At 49.9% G+C, this 17,144-nt stretch overlaps 1 protein-coding gene across 45 annotated transcripts in view; it reads right to left on the reverse strand.

Annotated features, from left to right (window-relative positions):
- LOC144799531 (uncharacterized) overlaps window positions 1-17,144 on the reverse strand; it is a 5,513,712-nt gene that overhangs the window by 1,145,639 nt on the left and 4,350,929 nt on the right. The gene's annotated exons all lie outside the window — the stretch shown is intronic.

Consider the following 17,144-nt stretch of genomic DNA (forward strand, 5'->3'; position numbering starts at 1 on the left):
TAATGGCAAGATGGCTCAGGCCTATAGGGACACTTGTGCCAGTGTCACCATGGTGACACCTAACTTTGTGGACCCTGGACAGATCATGCCAGGTACAGATTTCCTGGTGACCAATGCCAGCAACGTCACTACCAGTCATAGTATGGCGATTGTGGCTTTCTCCTGGGGTGGAGTGAAGGGTCAAAAGAAAGTTGTAGTCAGTTCAGACCTCCCAGTTGATTGTTTGTTGGGCAATGATTTGGAGTCATCATTATGGTCAGAAGTGGAGCAAAGGACTCACATGGAGATGTTAGGCGTGCCAGCACATGTGCTTGCTGTGACTAGGTCACAGGCCAGAAGATGCCCCACTGAACAGGTGCTGGATCCTGAAAGTATGGACCAGACACCTTCCAAGAAGAAGAGCAGTAGGGTTAAGGCTTTGCCTTCCCCCTTGCCCCAGGTTGAGGATCAAGTCTCTGAGGAGGCTGATCTGAGAGAACTGAGGGAAACTGAGCCTAAAGAGCTTGAACTTGATCAAGTTGAGTTTCTGGGCTCAGGGGGACCCTCCAGAGCAGACCTGGGGAAGGCACAGTTAGACTGCCCTTCCCTTGAACCCCTCAGACAGCAGGCTGCTGCTGAGGCTGCAGGGAATGCCACAGGTGCCCACAGGGTATACTGGGAAGATGGACTCCTGTACTCTGAGTCAAGAGACCCCAAGCCTGGTGCAACCAGGAGGCTGGTCAAACCCTTGTCTCTGAGAGGTTTCCTTCTCACCTTGGCCCATGAGATTCCCCTTGCAGGTCATTTAGGTCAGACAAAGACGTGGGACAGGCTTGTCTCACACTTTCACTGGCCCCACATGAATGAGAATACCAAGGAGTTTTGTCGCTCCTGTGTCACTTGCCAAGCCAGTGGTAAGTCAGGTGGCACAACAAAGGCCCCCCTCATACCACTACCTGTGGTGGGGGTCCCCTTTGAAAGAGTGGGGATTGACATTGTTGGTCCAATGGAACCCCAGACAGCATCAGGGCACAAGTTTATACTGGTGGTGGTAGATCATGCCACCAGGTATCCTGAAGCTATTCCACTTAGGACCACTACAGCACCTGTAGTGGCAAGGGCCCTAGTTGGAGTGTTCTCCAGAGTGGGCTTCCCTAAGGAGGTTGTTTCTGACAGAGGTACAAACTTCATGTCAGGATATCTGACTGCAATGTGGAAGGAGTGTGGTGTGAACTACAAGTTCACCACACCCTACCACCCACAATGCAATGGGCTTGTTGAGAGATTCAACCGGACCCTCAAAGGGATGATTCATGGGCTACCTGAACCTCTTAGGAGAAGATGGGATGTCCTGATCCCCTGCCTCTTGTTTGCTTACAGAGAGGTCCCACAGAAGGGGGTTGGCTACAGCCCCTTTGAGCTTCTGTATGGGCATCCTGTAAGAGGACCCCTGTGTTTGGTGAAGGAAGGATGGGAGAGACCTCTCAAAAAGCCTGCAACCAACATAGTGGACTATGTACTTGGTCTCCGCTCCAGGATGGCTGAGTATATGGAAAAGGCATCTAAAAACCTTGAGGCCAGTCAAGAACTCCAAAAAGCTTGGCATGACCAAAAGGCTGTTCTGACTGTGTACCAGCCAGGACAGAAGGTGTGGGTGCTGGAGCCAGTGGCCCCAGCAGCTCTGAAAGACAAATGGTCTGGGCCCCACACCATCATTGAGCAAAAGGGAGAGGTTACCTACTTGGTGGACCTTGGAACTCCCAGGAGCCCTCTCAGAGTGCTCCATGTAAACAGGCTCAAGGCATATGTTGACAGGAAGGACATGAGCTTGCTCATGGCCACAGATGAGGGACAGGAGGAAGAGAGTGACCCTCTCCCAGACCTGCTCACTCAGAATCCTGATGATGGGTCAGTAGATGGTGTTGTCTTTTGTGGCAGCCTCACTGAGCATCAGCAACAGGATTGCAGGCAAGTTCTGCAATCCTTCAGACATATGTTCTCTCTAACACCCAGCCAAACTGATTGGTGTACCCATGATGTTGACACTGGGGACAGTCTGCCTGTCAAGAGTAAAATCTACAGACAGCCTGATCATGTTAGAGACTGCATCAAAACAGAAGTGCAGAAAATGTTGGAGCTGGGAGTCATTGAGCCCTCAGATAGCCCTTGGGCTAGCCCAGTAGTTCTAGTGCCAAAGCCTCACACCCAGGGTGGTAAGAAAGAGATGAGGTTTTGCGTAGACTACAGAGGCCTCAATGCAGTCACTAAGACTGATGCCCACCCAATTCCAAGAGCAGATGAACTTATAGATAAATTGGCTTCTGCCAAATTCTTAAGTACATTTGATTTGACAGCTGGGTATTGGCAAATCAGGTTAGCTGAGGAGGCCAAACCCAAGACAGCATTTTCTACCCCTGGTGGGCATTATCAGTTTGTGGTAATGCCCTTTGGTTTGAAAAATGCACCTGCCACCTTCCAAAGGTTGGTGAATCAAGTCCTCACTGGGCTGGATGACTTCTGTGCAGCATATCTTGATGATATTGCTGTCTTTAGCTCCACCTGGGAGGATCACCTGGTCCACCTGAGGAAAGTGTTAGAGGCTCTGCAAAAGGCAGGCCTCACTATCAAGGCCACTAAGTGCCAGATAGGGCAGACACAGGTTGTATACCTGGGCCACCTTGTAGGTGGAGGCCAGGTTCAGCCATTGGAGAGTAAAATACAGGCCATCCAGGTCTGGGCTCCTCCAATCACCCAGACTCAGGTTCGAGCTTTCTTGGGCCTGACTGGGTACTATAGGAAGTTTTTCAGAAATTATGGGTCCATAGTGACCCCTCTTAATGACCTGACAAGCAAAAAGATGCCAAAGAAAGTTCAGTGGACAGCAAGCTGTCAGAAAGCATTCAATGACCTAAAGCAGGCCATGTGCACAGCACCTATCCTTAAGAGTCCAGATTACTCCAAGCCATTCATTGTCCAAACAGATGCTTCTGAGTTGGGTGTGGGAGCTGTTCTGTCTCAGCTGAATTTTGATGGTAATGATCAGCCTATTGCTTTCATTAGTAGGAGGCTGACCCCCAGAGAGAAAAATTGGTCAGCTATTGAGAGGGAGGCCTTTGCTGTGGTTTGGGCCCTGAAGAAGCTGAGGGCCTACTTGTTTGGCACTCACTTCACCATTCAGACCGACCATAAGCCGCTCTTGTGGCTAAATCAGATGAAGGGTGAAAACCCCAAACTGCTTAGGTGGTCCATTTCCCTACAGGGGATGGATTTTACAGTGGAGCATAGACCTGGTACTGATCACAGCAATGCTGATGGGCTCTCCAGGTATTTCCACTTAGAGCAAGAAGACTCACCTGGTCAAGGTTAGTTTATTGTCCCAAAGTTTGGGGGGGGTCATGTAGGAGAGTAGGGTCTGCAATCCTATGATCACCCAGATTTTTGCTTTTTGCTGCACTGGTTTACGACTTTCCCTGGCTGTGGGTCTGCTAATCAGACCCACAGCCTAGCTGTTCTCTCTATCCAAATTGTACTCAGGTACTGAATTGGCACTTGGCCCTCTCTAAGTCCCTGTACCCAGGGCTGAGGTGCACCCAGAAGTCTCCCAGGGGCTGAAGCATGTATTGTGCCACCCCTGGGCTGACTAACTAAACTGACACAACTGGCTGCACGACAGCTGGGGCAAGGTGGTGTAATCACCCTTTGCTTTAGATATAGTATACCTATATCTAACCCTAAAATGGACACACAGATCTCCTATCAGTCACTCCTATGGCAGGCCTTAACAATCCTGAAGGCAGAGTGCTTGGAATCGTGTGAGATGGTGCTCTGGCATGAGCTGAGCCTGTCTGCGGCTTTCGGGATCCATCCCTTAGCCGTTTCCATGATATCGCATACCATATACTCTTAAGTGCATTATAATCCTCGCGGTTATATGCCAACTCTGGTATCGCTTTATCAAAACATGTCGAGTAAGGTGTCATACGAATTGGAATACTAACCCCTCGCCAATTCTGGCGACGGGGTTAGCATTCCACCCTTCTAGAGGGACACGACATGTATGTAACCTGTAACCCCGGTTAAAGTCAGACAGAGCCTTAGCATCCACAAAATGGATGCTGCCACCGAGACACAAGTCTGCCCTCCTGCTGCTGGGAGTCCTACCAGAGCAGGAGGCAAGGACAAAGGGTTTCCTGCCAGGGGCGGTGCCAGCACCGTCCCAGACAGGGTTTTGTGTATTCCAGGTAGGCAGGGCTACAGAGGAAGGTGACTGCAAGTGGCACCCCGGTGCTCACTGTGCATAGGCCGGCTGAAACCAGTTCCAGGGGCACTCCAGCCCCTGGCCTGGGGAAAGCCCGCCAAAGGAGAGGGGTGTAACCACCCACCTCCTGGTCCCACCCATAGGGCAGGACTTAGTCGCGTGCCAGCCCCCTTTTCCCAGATAAAGGTAGGAGCAGGCCCCCTTCCAAATTAGATCATCTTTGGAATCAAGACACAACTTTCTACGAAAGGACATCAAGATTTCTTCTTCAAGATTCTCCCTTGTGACTAAGGAGTAGTCACCCTGCATCCGCAGGCACCACCTTAAGAACACTGCGGTCTGCTGCAAGTCCTTCCTCCGGAATCCGACTGCCCAGCTCGACAAGACCCGGCTTCCCTGGCACCTCCGACCTCTACTCACCTCTACAGCCAAGCTGAGAACCGTGAGTGCGACGAGACCTCAAGGGACCGACTATTGCCAAGACTGCACGACTTCTTCACAGCAAGCCCGCCGGGTAATCTACTGGCGAGTGCTTTGGGGTCAGAGAAGCCCCGACCCTGAGCAGCTCCAGCACCGAAGATCAGCCCCCCAGCATCTCCACGATCGGCGTGGGGCCCTTCTGCTTTTTGCTGCTCACCGCGTTGTTTGGCTACTAGCCCGCTGGCTTGTGGCCTTCTGAACGACGCCCGACGACATCACTGCTGCTGGTCTGGTTGCTCCAGACTGGTTCTTGCTCCCTTCCAGAAGAGGAGCACCCCGGACCCTCCTGGTCCACTCAAGACGCCATTTTGAGTCCACCGCGTGGGCTTGAATTAGCCAAGGCTTTGTTGCCCAATCCTGGGTCCTTCGACGCCGACAGCTTCATCCATCGTGGGACAGCTCGCCCCTCCATCCTGGTCGCTGACAACGCCTCCTGGTCCGTGAGATCTGCAGAGCACAGCATCGCCCACTCACCTAGTCGAGGTGACTACCCTCCGGTGCCCTCCTGGTGCCCCTGACTACTGGCTAGTAGTCACGAACTTGGTCCCCTCTGCTTTCAGGTGTCATCCATCTTCAAGATCCAGGCTTGGATCACTTCGAACTCTCTTCACTGGTCGCCTGCCAGCATCTTTCTTCCAGGCTCCTGGTTCGTCTACGAGGATTCCCGACGTCTTTTGAGACATATGCAGCTGCAGCCCCTGGGCTAGGTAACTTCGGCATTTTGGTGCCCCAGCATAGCCTCACTATCCAAGGGTCAGGATCCATTGTCGTTTTCTTCCTACCAGGTCGGGTTCGCCCGTGAACACTAACTTTAACTTTACTAGCTATCATAGACTTTGTCCCGCATCCCGCGTGAGAGTGCACACTCTGCACCCGAGTCCCCTGGGCCTCCTAGAAGTAATCTAACGATTCTATAGTCAAGTCCTAGTGATTCCAAAGCCTATTAGTACTGTACTTACCTGCTAGTAATTTCGCATTCCACTTTTTGAGTATATGGTTTCCCGTGCCCCTCGGGCATTTGTATATACTGTGCTAACTTAAGTATTTTTATAAGAGTTTTGTTGTGTGCTTAGCTCCCTGTCTCATAAAGAGCCAGGGTAGTCTTGTTATAAATAAATACACTGTTTATTTTCATAACAACTTGTGTGGTGTCCTTTCACTGGGTGTTCAAGGGGTAATGTGATGGTAAAACAGCTGGCTTAACACGCCCTCTAGAGTCTTAGCCTTAGACTGCTCGTATCCATGCTACTAGGATAGCTGGTCTATAAGGTTGACTTACAACCAATCATCAATAAGGGTTGTTTGGACTGATACATAGTGATCACTAGAATAGTGAGCACTGCATATCAGGCCAACTTCTCACATTTGTGCAAGGGCTCGAAGGGAGAACCCATCAAATAGGTCAGCACAAGATTCAAATCCCAATGAGGAATAACAAAAGGAGTAGGAGGGAATCTATTAGTGAGTCCCTTCAAAAATCTTAAAACTACAGGAGACTTAAAAAGAGAAGGCTGATCCGACAAACAGAGAAAAGCCGACAAAGCCAAAAGATACCCCTTGACCGTGGCAACAGCAAATCCTTGCTGCGCCAAAGAAAGAGCAAACTTCAAAATGTCAGACAAATGAGCCTTCAAAGGGTCAACATCTCTCTCCCTACACCAAGACACAAATTTAGACCACCTATACGAATAAATGACTTAGTGGAGTCACGCCTGGCTGAAAGAATGACATCCAACACATCGTGAGGGAGAGAAAAGGAATTCAAGTTGCCCCGTTCAATCTCCAGGCATGAAGTGTAATGTCTGGAGGTGGGGGTGTAGAACCTGCCCCACCATCTGAGAGAGGAGGTCTGCCCTGTGAGGGAGACGGAGCGGCGGGTGAGAGGAGAGGTGGAGAAGGTCTGTGTACCACACCCTTCTTGGCCAATCCGGGGCGACCAATATGACTTGGGCCCGGTCCTGGCGAATCTTCCTCAGAACCCGAAGAATCAAGGGTATGGGAGGAAACGCGTAAAGAGTTGATCTTTCCAACTCAACTGAAACGCGTCCCCCAAAGCTCCTTGCATCGGAAACTGGAGACTGCAGAATGACAGGCAGGGAGCATTCTCGCGAGTGGCGAACAGGTCCACCCAAGGAGTCCCCCACATCTGAAAGATGTCGTGAACCACCTCCGGGTGAAGCCTCCACTCGTGGTCGGCAGAAAACTGCCGACTGAGAATGTCTGCACGAACGTTCAGAACTCCGGCCAGATGATTTGCCATCAGACAAATCTGGTGATCCTGAACCCAGGACCAGAGACCCAGAGCCTCTCTGCAGAGACACTGTGACCCTATTCCTCCCTGTTTGTTGACGTACCACATCGCGGTCGTGTTGTCCGTCAGGACTTGAACCGACTGACCGCGAAGGGAAGGGAGGAAGGCCTTGAGCGCCAGACGTATCGCCCGCAATTCTAGAAGGTTGATATGAAACAACCTTTCCTCTGGAGACCAAAGCCCTTTGACCTCCAGGTCCCCCAGATGAGCACCCCACCCGAGAGTGGATGCATCCGTTATCACTGTGGCCACTGATGGAGGAAGTTGAAAAGGCTTTCCTTGTGACAGATTGCCTTCCACGCTCCACCAAGACAGATCCGCTGCAGTTTCTCTGGAGATCCTCACTGACTCCCTGAGATCTCCGTTGTGCTGATACCACTGCCTGCGGAGGCACCACTGGAGTGCCCTCATGTGCCAGCGTGCATGGTTGACCAACAGAATGCAAGAAGCCATCAGACCGAGCAGACGAAGGACCTTCAGGACTGGAACAACCGCTCCATTGTAGAATAAAGGAATCATTTCCTGTATGTCGTGAATCCTTTGAGGTGGAGGGAATGCACGACATACAGTATTGTCCAGTACCGCACCTATGAACAGGTTGCGCTGGGAGGGCACCAGGTGAGACTTGTGTACATTTATCGAAAAACCCAACCTGTGCAACAACTGAGTTGTCTCTTGCAGATGATGAAGCACATTCTCCGGCGACTCCGCCTTGATCAGCCAGTCGTCTAGATAGGGGAACACAGGAATCCCCGATCTTCTGAGATGCGCAGCCACCACTGCCATCACCTTGGTGAAAACTCGAGGCGCAGTAGTAAGCCCAAAAGGAAGGACCGCAAACTGGTAGTGCTGCGATCCCACCGTAAAACGGAGATACTTCCTGTGCGACTTCAGAATGGGGATGTGAAAATACGCATCCTGCAAGTCGATCGACACCATCCAGTCTTCTTCCATCAGCGCTTGAAGAACCTGTGCAAGTGTGAGCATTTTGAACTTCTCCTGTTTGAGATAGAAGTTCAAAATCCTGAGGTCCAGGATAGGCCGAAGCCTGCCATCCTTCTTGGGTATCAGGAAATACCGGGAGTAGCACCCCTGACCCCTTTCCTGCTCTGGAACCACCTCTATCGCACCTTTTCGGAACAGTGCCAGGACTTCTTCCTGCAGGAGAAGAAGATGGTCCTCCGAACAATAACCTTGGCAAGGAGGGTAATTGGGAGGGAACTCCTGAAAAGGAAGTGCATACCTATTTTCTACGAGATTGAGAACCCAAAGATCTGATGTAACCGATTCCCAATCCCGTGGAAAATGAGTAAGCCGACCCCCTACCGGACCCACATGATCCAGAATGGTGGATCTAGGGCTGCTTTGCTGATGTAGGTGGGGGTTGGGTATTATTGGAGGAAGTAGAGGAAGAGGAGTCTTGACGACCACGTCCACGACCCTTCTGTCTACCTCTATAAGATTTGTACAGAGGGTTTTGTTGTTGCTGCTGTTGTTGCTGGCCTTGTCTGAAGGGACGAAAGGAGGATCTACCAAACCCTCTAAACTTCTTAGTGGTAGAACCTCTTGTCTGGAGACCCAAAGATCTTGCAGTAGCCCGGCTATCTTTGAATCTCTCCAAAGCCACATCCGCCTTCTTCCCAAAGAGGCCTGTCCCGTCAAAAGGCAAGTCCATCAACGTGGATTGTACATCTGTAGAGAAATCGGAGGATTTCAGCCATGCTGCCGTTCTGGTGGCAACAGTAGAGCCCATAATCCTGGCAACAGAGTCCGCTGTGTCCATGCCACTCTGAATTACCAAGCGGGCTGCAGCTTGAGTATCAGAGACCACCTCATTAAAGTTCTTTCTATCATCCTCTGGAAGCTTAGATGACAATTGTTTCACAGAGTCCATCAATGCATGAACATATCTCCCCAAAAGGCAAGTAGCATTAGTAGATTTTAGAGCCATGCTACCTGAGGAGAAAATCTTCTTTGCAGATTGATCCAACTTCTTAGAGTCCTTGTCTGCTGGCACCTGAGGAAAAGAACCTGCAGACCTGTTGGAACAAGCGGCCTGTACTACCAGACTCTCAGGTGAAGGATGTGAAGAGAGAAGCTCGGGGTCACCAGGTGCCACCCTGTAGCGTCTTGCTACAGACCGGGAAACCGCAGGAGCAGTCAACGGTCTCTTCCAGACCTCCATTATTGGTTCAGTTAAAGCCTCAGTAAATGGAAGTGTAGGCTCTATAATAGATGAAGGAGAGTGTAAAACCTCTGTGAGGATGTTAGGTTTGTACTCACAGTAGGTAAGGTCAGATTGAGTAGATCTGCAGCCTTCCTAATAACATGGTAGGGTGCCACGTCCTTAGATGGTGCATCAGAAACTGATGGTAAACCCCACTCAGGAGAGAGTTCCAGACCACTAGCACTATGTAGGTCTTCAAAACAGTCCCCTTGATCCAGAAGTTCACCTTCCTCTACATCAGAATCTTCATACCTGTTTTCCTCCGGAGCCGGATCTGGCGTCGAGCGAGGAGCCGGGGCAGCTGGAGGACGAGACTCACGAACTGGCATGGCACCTCGATCCAAATCACGAGGTCGATCCGGAGCCGGCGAAGCCGTATGTGGAGTCGATGACCTCGGTGGAGCCGTACCGAGCCAAGGTGATAAGGCGCCGGCATAAGCAGCATAAAAGGAGCTGGGGCGTAAGTTTGAGGAATGCCCAAGTTGTAAGATAATGGACCCATGCGACCAGCCGGTGCACCAGTGGGGTACATTGCTCTTGTATAAACTCCAAACATCGCATTGAGGAAATGCGAGGGGTCCTGTCCAGGACCAGGAAAAGGAGGGTACGAACCTACTGGTTGTTCTGAAGGAGGCTGCTCCGACATTGGTTCATTCTGACCCTCTTGATTTACAGGGACTACTACCGGAGTCGGAGCTCGAGGAACTTCCTCTTCTTCTTCATGCTCCGAAGAATGGTGTGACTCCGGATCCGGTTCTTGTTCCGGAATCGGGGAACCTCCAAGAGACTGCAAAGGAGAAGGAGATATGAAGTCTTTATGATGTATACGAGACTTCTTCGAATCCGAAGACTCTTTTTCAGAGTGATGTCTTGAGCTATGTTTTCTCCTCTTGTGCTTCTTCTTCGAGGAGCTCGAAGCATGACCCGAAGCCGACTTGGATCCAGACCTCGACCTCTCTCTGGATCTCGACCTTGCCCTGGACCTCGACCTCGAAGCCGACCTCGACTTCGAACGCGACTTCTGTCTCGACTTCGAGCATCTGGACGTCGACCTCGAAGATCTCCCAGTCTCTCTTCCCTTTACCTTCACAAGAAGAAGTTTAGCTTCACGTTCTCGTAACGCCTTAGGATTCATCTTGAAGCAGGATTGACAGTTTTTAACATCGTGGTCCGATCCAAGACACCATAAGCAATCGTTATGCGGATCGGTAATAGACATCATACGAGCACAAGACCCGCAATGCTTGAATCCTGTCTTCCTCGACGACATTCTCGACGAAGAAGAATTACTCAATATAGAAACAGTAACACAAAAGGTTACTATGTGTCGCAGAAGATCCCAGAAACCGTTAGCGTCGACGACGCGGAAAAAAGGGAACTGACGTCATCACGCCGACGTGGGTCTAATAAGGAGTCGGTGACGTCAGACGGAGTTGGGCGCTATGCCGTGCTCCTGTGACGTCGTCCACGCCGGCGTGCTACGAAGAAAAAATTCCGAATGCTGCTGACGCAAGGGGGATATTCACAAGGTGAGGAATCCACACGGCAGATGTATCTATCAGAATAGGGCCAGCAGGCGAAGCTTTAACCAGGGCCTTCTATTTTGAAGGAGGGCTTGGGGCAGGGGCAGTTGTACTCACTTGCTGACCTGGAGTGATGGGATGGTCTGAGTCCTCTTCTGGAACATCGGGGCCTTCATCGAAGATGTCCACCAGTGCCGGAGCTGCTCGCTGCGTCATGATGTGTCGTCGGGCCAGGCGATCATGGATGATCCTTTTAGATCTAAAGGAGGTGCAGGCCTGGCAATTGTTCTCGTCATGCTCAGGCGAGAGACACAGGTTACAGACCTTGTGGTGGTCACTGTTTGGGAATTTTGCTCCACACTGGGGTCATTTTTTAAATGGCGTCCTTTCCATGAACCGTAGGCCCGAACAGCGTCGATAGGCCCAGCGGCCCGCGTCGACAACCAGAATTGAATATTTGAGGAGCCGTCAAAGATCACGTGATCGAAAACAATACCGTCGATTCTAAGATGGTTTTGCGTGTCGAAATAGTTTGGAGAATATGGTGCCAAACCGGAGTGCAGAAGTTACATTCATACCCGATGGCGGAAAAAATCATCTGAAGATGGAGTCGATGCCCATGCGCACTATCGTCCAAGGGAGGAGTCACGTATCTCGTGACCACAAAAGACTTCTTCCAAGACATCAACAAGGTACAAGAATCGGAGCCCAACATCAGACGGCGATCTATGCAAAGTGTACTATCTGCAGCTCATATGCCTCAAACATGATATCTCTAGAACGATGCCTCGGAGCCAGCTATGGTGATCTCCAAGCCCTGCCTTTCGACGAATGATGTCGAGAACCATGCCTCCTCTTCTTCTTGTGCTTCTTCGACTTTGAAGCATGAGAAGTCGACTACTTCGACTTCGATCTTTTTTTTACCTCTTTTCTTCCTTGACTTGGCCATGAACAACTTGGCCTCACGCTCCTTCAAGGCCTTCGGGTTCATCTTTCGACAGCTGGTACAACCATTAACGTCATGGTTTGTAGGGAGGCACCACAGTCTTCAAGGGGGTCCAGGATCGACATATGGCCCCCACATTCTCTACAAGGTTTAAACCCCGACTTCTTCGATGCCATCGCACTGCCACTCCAAAGGAAACAGCAGAAACAAAGTAACTAAAAAAGTTATAATGGAGAATCCCAGAAAACTATTACGCGTCGTCGATGCGGAAAAAAGGGAACTGACGTCAGTACGCCGACGAGGTCTATTTGTGGCTCCAATGACATCAGACGGAGTCGCGAGTGGAGCCGTGTCATTGTAACGTCCTCGTCGACGTGGAAGAGCTAGGAAAATAGTTTTGGTGGAATGCTGACACAGGGGTAATTCAAAAGGTGAGGAATCCACAGGCAGATGTATCCATCAGAAATAGGTGTGCTGAAACAGCCATAAGACAGAAACAGATATAAATGATTATAAGCAACAATACAGTAAATGGATGGTAGATTCCTCCCACAGTGCTAAAACAATTAATACAGGCAGGTATATAAACACATGACAGTAATAATGCGTACTCCTACAATGCAACCTTACCTAGACGTACCTAAGGGTACCTAGCATTTATAAATCTATAAAGCCAAGAATCCCCATAGGCTGAGACCAACCCTATTACCTAAAGTGACAGACTGTGGCGCCCCATCTTGGTCTTGAGGTGGACACTCTGCGAGGGATGTCAGACCACTACGAAGTGAAGTGTCTGCGTGCAGGAACCTCAGTGTCTCATGTCAGTGTGTCAGCATGGAAGTCCCCTTAAGGGCTCTACCTTGTTGTGTCATGTCGGCCAAGGATGACAAAAGGGATGACCCTCATACATAGTCATTATGCAGAAGATGGCAATCCTGCTGTGATTCTGGGAATCCTCATGCATAATAAATGATGCTAGTTTTCTTAGAAAACTCCACAACATTTATGCAGCACCGTAACTAGGTGAAAGGTCAATACCAAAAACCGGTACTTAATAAAATGGCAGGGAAATGTAGGTGAAGGGTTAGGCCTATATTGAGGTACATTACAGATCATAACAAGGTTGGAGAAAGAAAACAACTTCTTCCCAAATGCATCCAACCTCTTGCATTCCCTGTCCGGAGGGGCAGAAGGAAATGCACCTTGGGACATAGAGGTCTGCACCACCAGACGCTCTGGGGATGTCTGTTGGCTGAGAAATGTAGGGTCCCCCATGCTGGGTGATGGCAGCGTGCAATTGTCCTATTCATAGGAGCCCTTGTGCCAGGTTTGGCCCATGTTCCCAGAAGGACATTAATGAATGATTAATTAAAGGGCAACAAGCGTTCTGAAGTGGAAGCGCCAGGTTGAAACACATCAGTCAGGAGATTAGTCCTCATCTGTACCGAGGGCAGCTCCAGTCCAAGGACATCAGCTGCCCTCTTAACCACCATCAAGGAACAATCAAGGGCCATTGACTCTACTCAGTAAGGCTGAGTCAATATAGAATAAACAAAAACCAGTGCCAGTACTGAACACTATTTCCTTCTTACTAAATTACTGGTACTAATGCAAGTCTGTCACAGGTTCCATGCAAAATCAATTTCAGCAAGACTTTTTATTTTAAATTCTTTAGCTTATTTTACAATAAATATTTCCACATACAGATGAATAATCAATAAAACAAATACAATGTATACAAAAAACTATTACTTCAGAGTTGCAAAACTACTCAAAAGACACCACAATCACTCAATTTACTCTTTCATCCCTTCAAGATTCATTACCCATTTCACAGACTCACCAAGTACGCCAGAGGGCTAAGCCTAGTTCATTCACAGTTTTTTTAGAAAGCAAAACCCAAAGGGGAATACTACGCACGTGGCCAAACAATAACGCTCTTTACTACCAGATTGAGTAAAGGGATACACCAACAACATCCACAAAGTTACCAAAGCATGAAGTGCATACCAACTTAATTTGAGATATGTTTTTTTGACTAAACAATGCGCTAGGTCGATGCATTTCGAACCCTTTTGAATGGCAGGGTTCTCCTCAGGACCATCACAATCTTATTCAAATACCCCGTACCAGTCCAAATTCGCCTCAGGGACTTCCTGGATTTCAAGATTGTCCCCAGACCCCTCCCATCACTTTCCTGAGCCTAGCACATCCTCAAAGTGCTCAGGCGACAACATAGAACCTCTGGGTTCTGTCAATGTCGGAATCGGTGTCGATCGATGCCGTTCCGGCTCCGTATCGTTGGGGATGAGGATAGGGCTTGCGCCACTGATGTGCCTCGGTGACGTCATGGGCATCGACTTCGGATTCGTCGTCGGTGAAGATCGTGCACACGATCGGCGTATAACCGGATCCCCGATTGGATCCCTGGGGCCCACCGGTGTCAAAGCCGGAGCCAAAGGCATCAAACTCAATGGAGCCCCTCCAACTTTGCAGGGACCGAAGGCTCACCAGCGGGGTCATACCGCTCAAATATGCAGTGCATAGCCTCGTAAAACTATTATATTTGGGCAGGAGTCGATTGGCTCCCGGAAACGGGGGAGATGCAAAGTTGACTCCAGCTCTAAGGTAACGTGCCTAGAGCATCGGTGCTCCTTACCTCTCTCGACAACCAATGCCAGCTGAGGTGAAGTCGAATTCCACTTGGACTTCTTCTTCTTCTTTTGCCTCTGCGCCTAGTTTCGAGGACCTCAAATGGGAGGAAGAGGACTTAAGACTCCATGAGCTGTTCCTCGACCTCCTCTTCTTGGTTCGGGACCGTGACATCTTAGGAGTCTAGCTTGACGGTGTCGACTGCCAGTCCGTGAGCAATTTCATTGCCAGCTCCCTCAAGATCTTCAGAGCCATCGCCCGACAGTCCCAACACGATTTTGTATAATGTTCGCGCTCGAGACACCACAGACATACGAGGTGGGGATCGGTGACCAACATCATGTGGTAACAAGTCCTGCATGGCTTGAAACCTGACTTCCACATAGACATCCCTCGCACATGAAGTCAGAATACATTTTTTTGACAAAAGTCAAGAAAAGCCTGCTGAAAAGCAGCAGAGGGGTAGCACTTCCCGGAATGGCATTTAACTGGTGCAGAAAGAAAAGAACTGACGTCCGTGTGCCAGGCACCGCAAAATCATAATCCTCGCTAAGGATTGTGAGAAGTTGGCCTGGCATATGCTGTCCACTAGTTCTAGTGGGCACCTTGCACCAGTCCTAACGAACAAGTTACTTACCTTCGGTAACGCTTTTTCTGGTAGATACAACATCTGCCTGTAGATTCCTCACCTTGTGAATATCCCCCTGCGTCAGCAACATTCGGAAATTCTTTTCGTAGCTTCGCGCCGACGTGGACTCGGACGTCATAGAGGCACGGCATGGCTCGCGACTCCGCTGACGTCACCGATGCCTATAATAGGCCCACGCCGGCGTGATGACATCAGTTCCGCCCTTTTTTCCGTGCCTTTGAGGCACACGGACGGACCAATGACAGTAGACATATACACAGTATACGCAGTACAAATATCAAGGTAACACACACACAGTGTGAAGCAAATGCAATAAAACATTTGAAATAAACAACTCCTTGACAATAAAATAAATACATAATAGAAACACTGGCATAGAAGAGTGGACAACGGGGAGGCGGGTGGGTCAGTGAGGAATCCACAGGCAGATATTGTATCTACCAGAAAAAGCGTTACCGAAGGTAAGTAACTTGTTCTTCTGATAGATACATCTGCCGTGTGGATTCCTCACCTTGTGAAGAGAGTCCCACAGCAGTCCCCACTCCCGGAGGAGGGTGTCCACTCTTCTAGACCAGGAAATCCTGGAGAACAGAGCATGCAAAGTGACCGTCCCTCCTCACCTCGGAATCCAAGCAGTAATGCTTCGCGAAAGTGTGGAGGGAAGACCAAGTTGCCGCCCTACAAATATCGTCTACAGGAACACCTCTAGCCAATGCAGAGGATGACGACTTAGCTCTAGTAGAATGAGCCCTTATACCCTCTGAAGGTTTCTTACCGGCCAAAGAGTAGCAGATCTTTATACAGAGGACGATCCATCTTGATAAAGTTCTTTTACGGACCGCTCTTCCTCTCTTGCAGCCAGCAAAGCCAATGAAGAGCTGGTCATCCAACCGACAGTCTTTAGACCTGTCCAGGTAAAAAGACACCGCCCTCTTGGGGTCCAGACGGTGTAATCTCTCCTCCTCCTTGGAAGAGTGTGGGGGAGGATAAAAGGTAGGGAGGGTAACAGATTGACCAATGTGGAAAGGAGTCACCACCTTAGGCAGAAAAGCAGCCCTGGTCTTAAGAACCATTCGATCAGCATGAATGGACAAGAAAGGGGGCTTGGAACTAAGAGCTTGAAGCTCACTTACCCTCCTTGCCGATGTTATCGCAACGAGGAAAACTGTCTTAAGAGTCAAAAGCCTCATAGGACATTTGTGAAGAGGCTCAAAGGGAGCACCCATCAGAAAGGTCAAAACAAGATTTAAGTCCCACTGTGGCACAATAAAAGGAGTAGGAGGGAACTTATTTGTGAGGCCCTTCAAAAACCTTAAAACCACAGGAGATTTAAAAAGAGATGGCTGGTCAGGCAAGCAGAGAAATGCAGACAGCGCTGAAAGATAGCCCTTCACTGTGGCAACAGCAAGACCCTGTTGCGCCAGAGAAAGGGCAAACTGGAGAACATCAGACAAATGGGCTCTCAAAGGGTCTATAGATTTCTCCCCACACCAAGCAATAAATTTTGACCACCTATAAGAATAGATGGACTTAGTGGTGTCACGCCTGGCCGACAAGATGACATCCACCACGTCAGGCGGGAGAGAAAAAGAACTCAGGTTGCCCCGTTCAATCTCCAGGCATTAAGGTGTAAGGTCTGGAGGTGGGGATGTAGAACCTGCCCCTCCATCTGGGAGAGGAGATCTGCCCTGTGAGGAGACGGAGCGGCGGGTGAGAGGAGAGGTGGAGAAGGTCTGAGTACCACACCCTTCTTGGCCAATCCGGGGCGATCAATATAACTTGGGCCTGGTCTTGGCGAATTTTCCTCAGAACCCGAGGAATCAAAGTTATGGCAGGAAACGCGTAAAGGAGTTGCGAGCTCCAACTCAACTGAAACGCGTCCCCCAAGGCTCCTTGCATCGGATACTGGAGACTGCAGCAAAACGGGCAGTGAGCATTCTCTTGAGTGGCAAAAAGGTCCACCTGAGGAGTTCCCCACGTCCGATAGACGTGACGAACCACCTCCGGATGAAGCCTCCACTCGTGATCGGCTGAGAACTGCCGACTGAGACTGTCTGCATGAACGTTCTGAACACCGGCCAGATGATTTGCCATCAGACATATCTGATGGTCCTGAACC

The sequence above is a fragment of the Lissotriton helveticus genome, chromosome 1_2 (genome assembly GCF_964261635.1).
Source record: "Lissotriton helveticus chromosome 1_2, aLisHel1.1, whole genome shotgun sequence".
NCBI classification, from domain to species: Eukaryota; Metazoa; Chordata; class Amphibia; order Caudata; family Salamandridae; genus Lissotriton; species Lissotriton helveticus.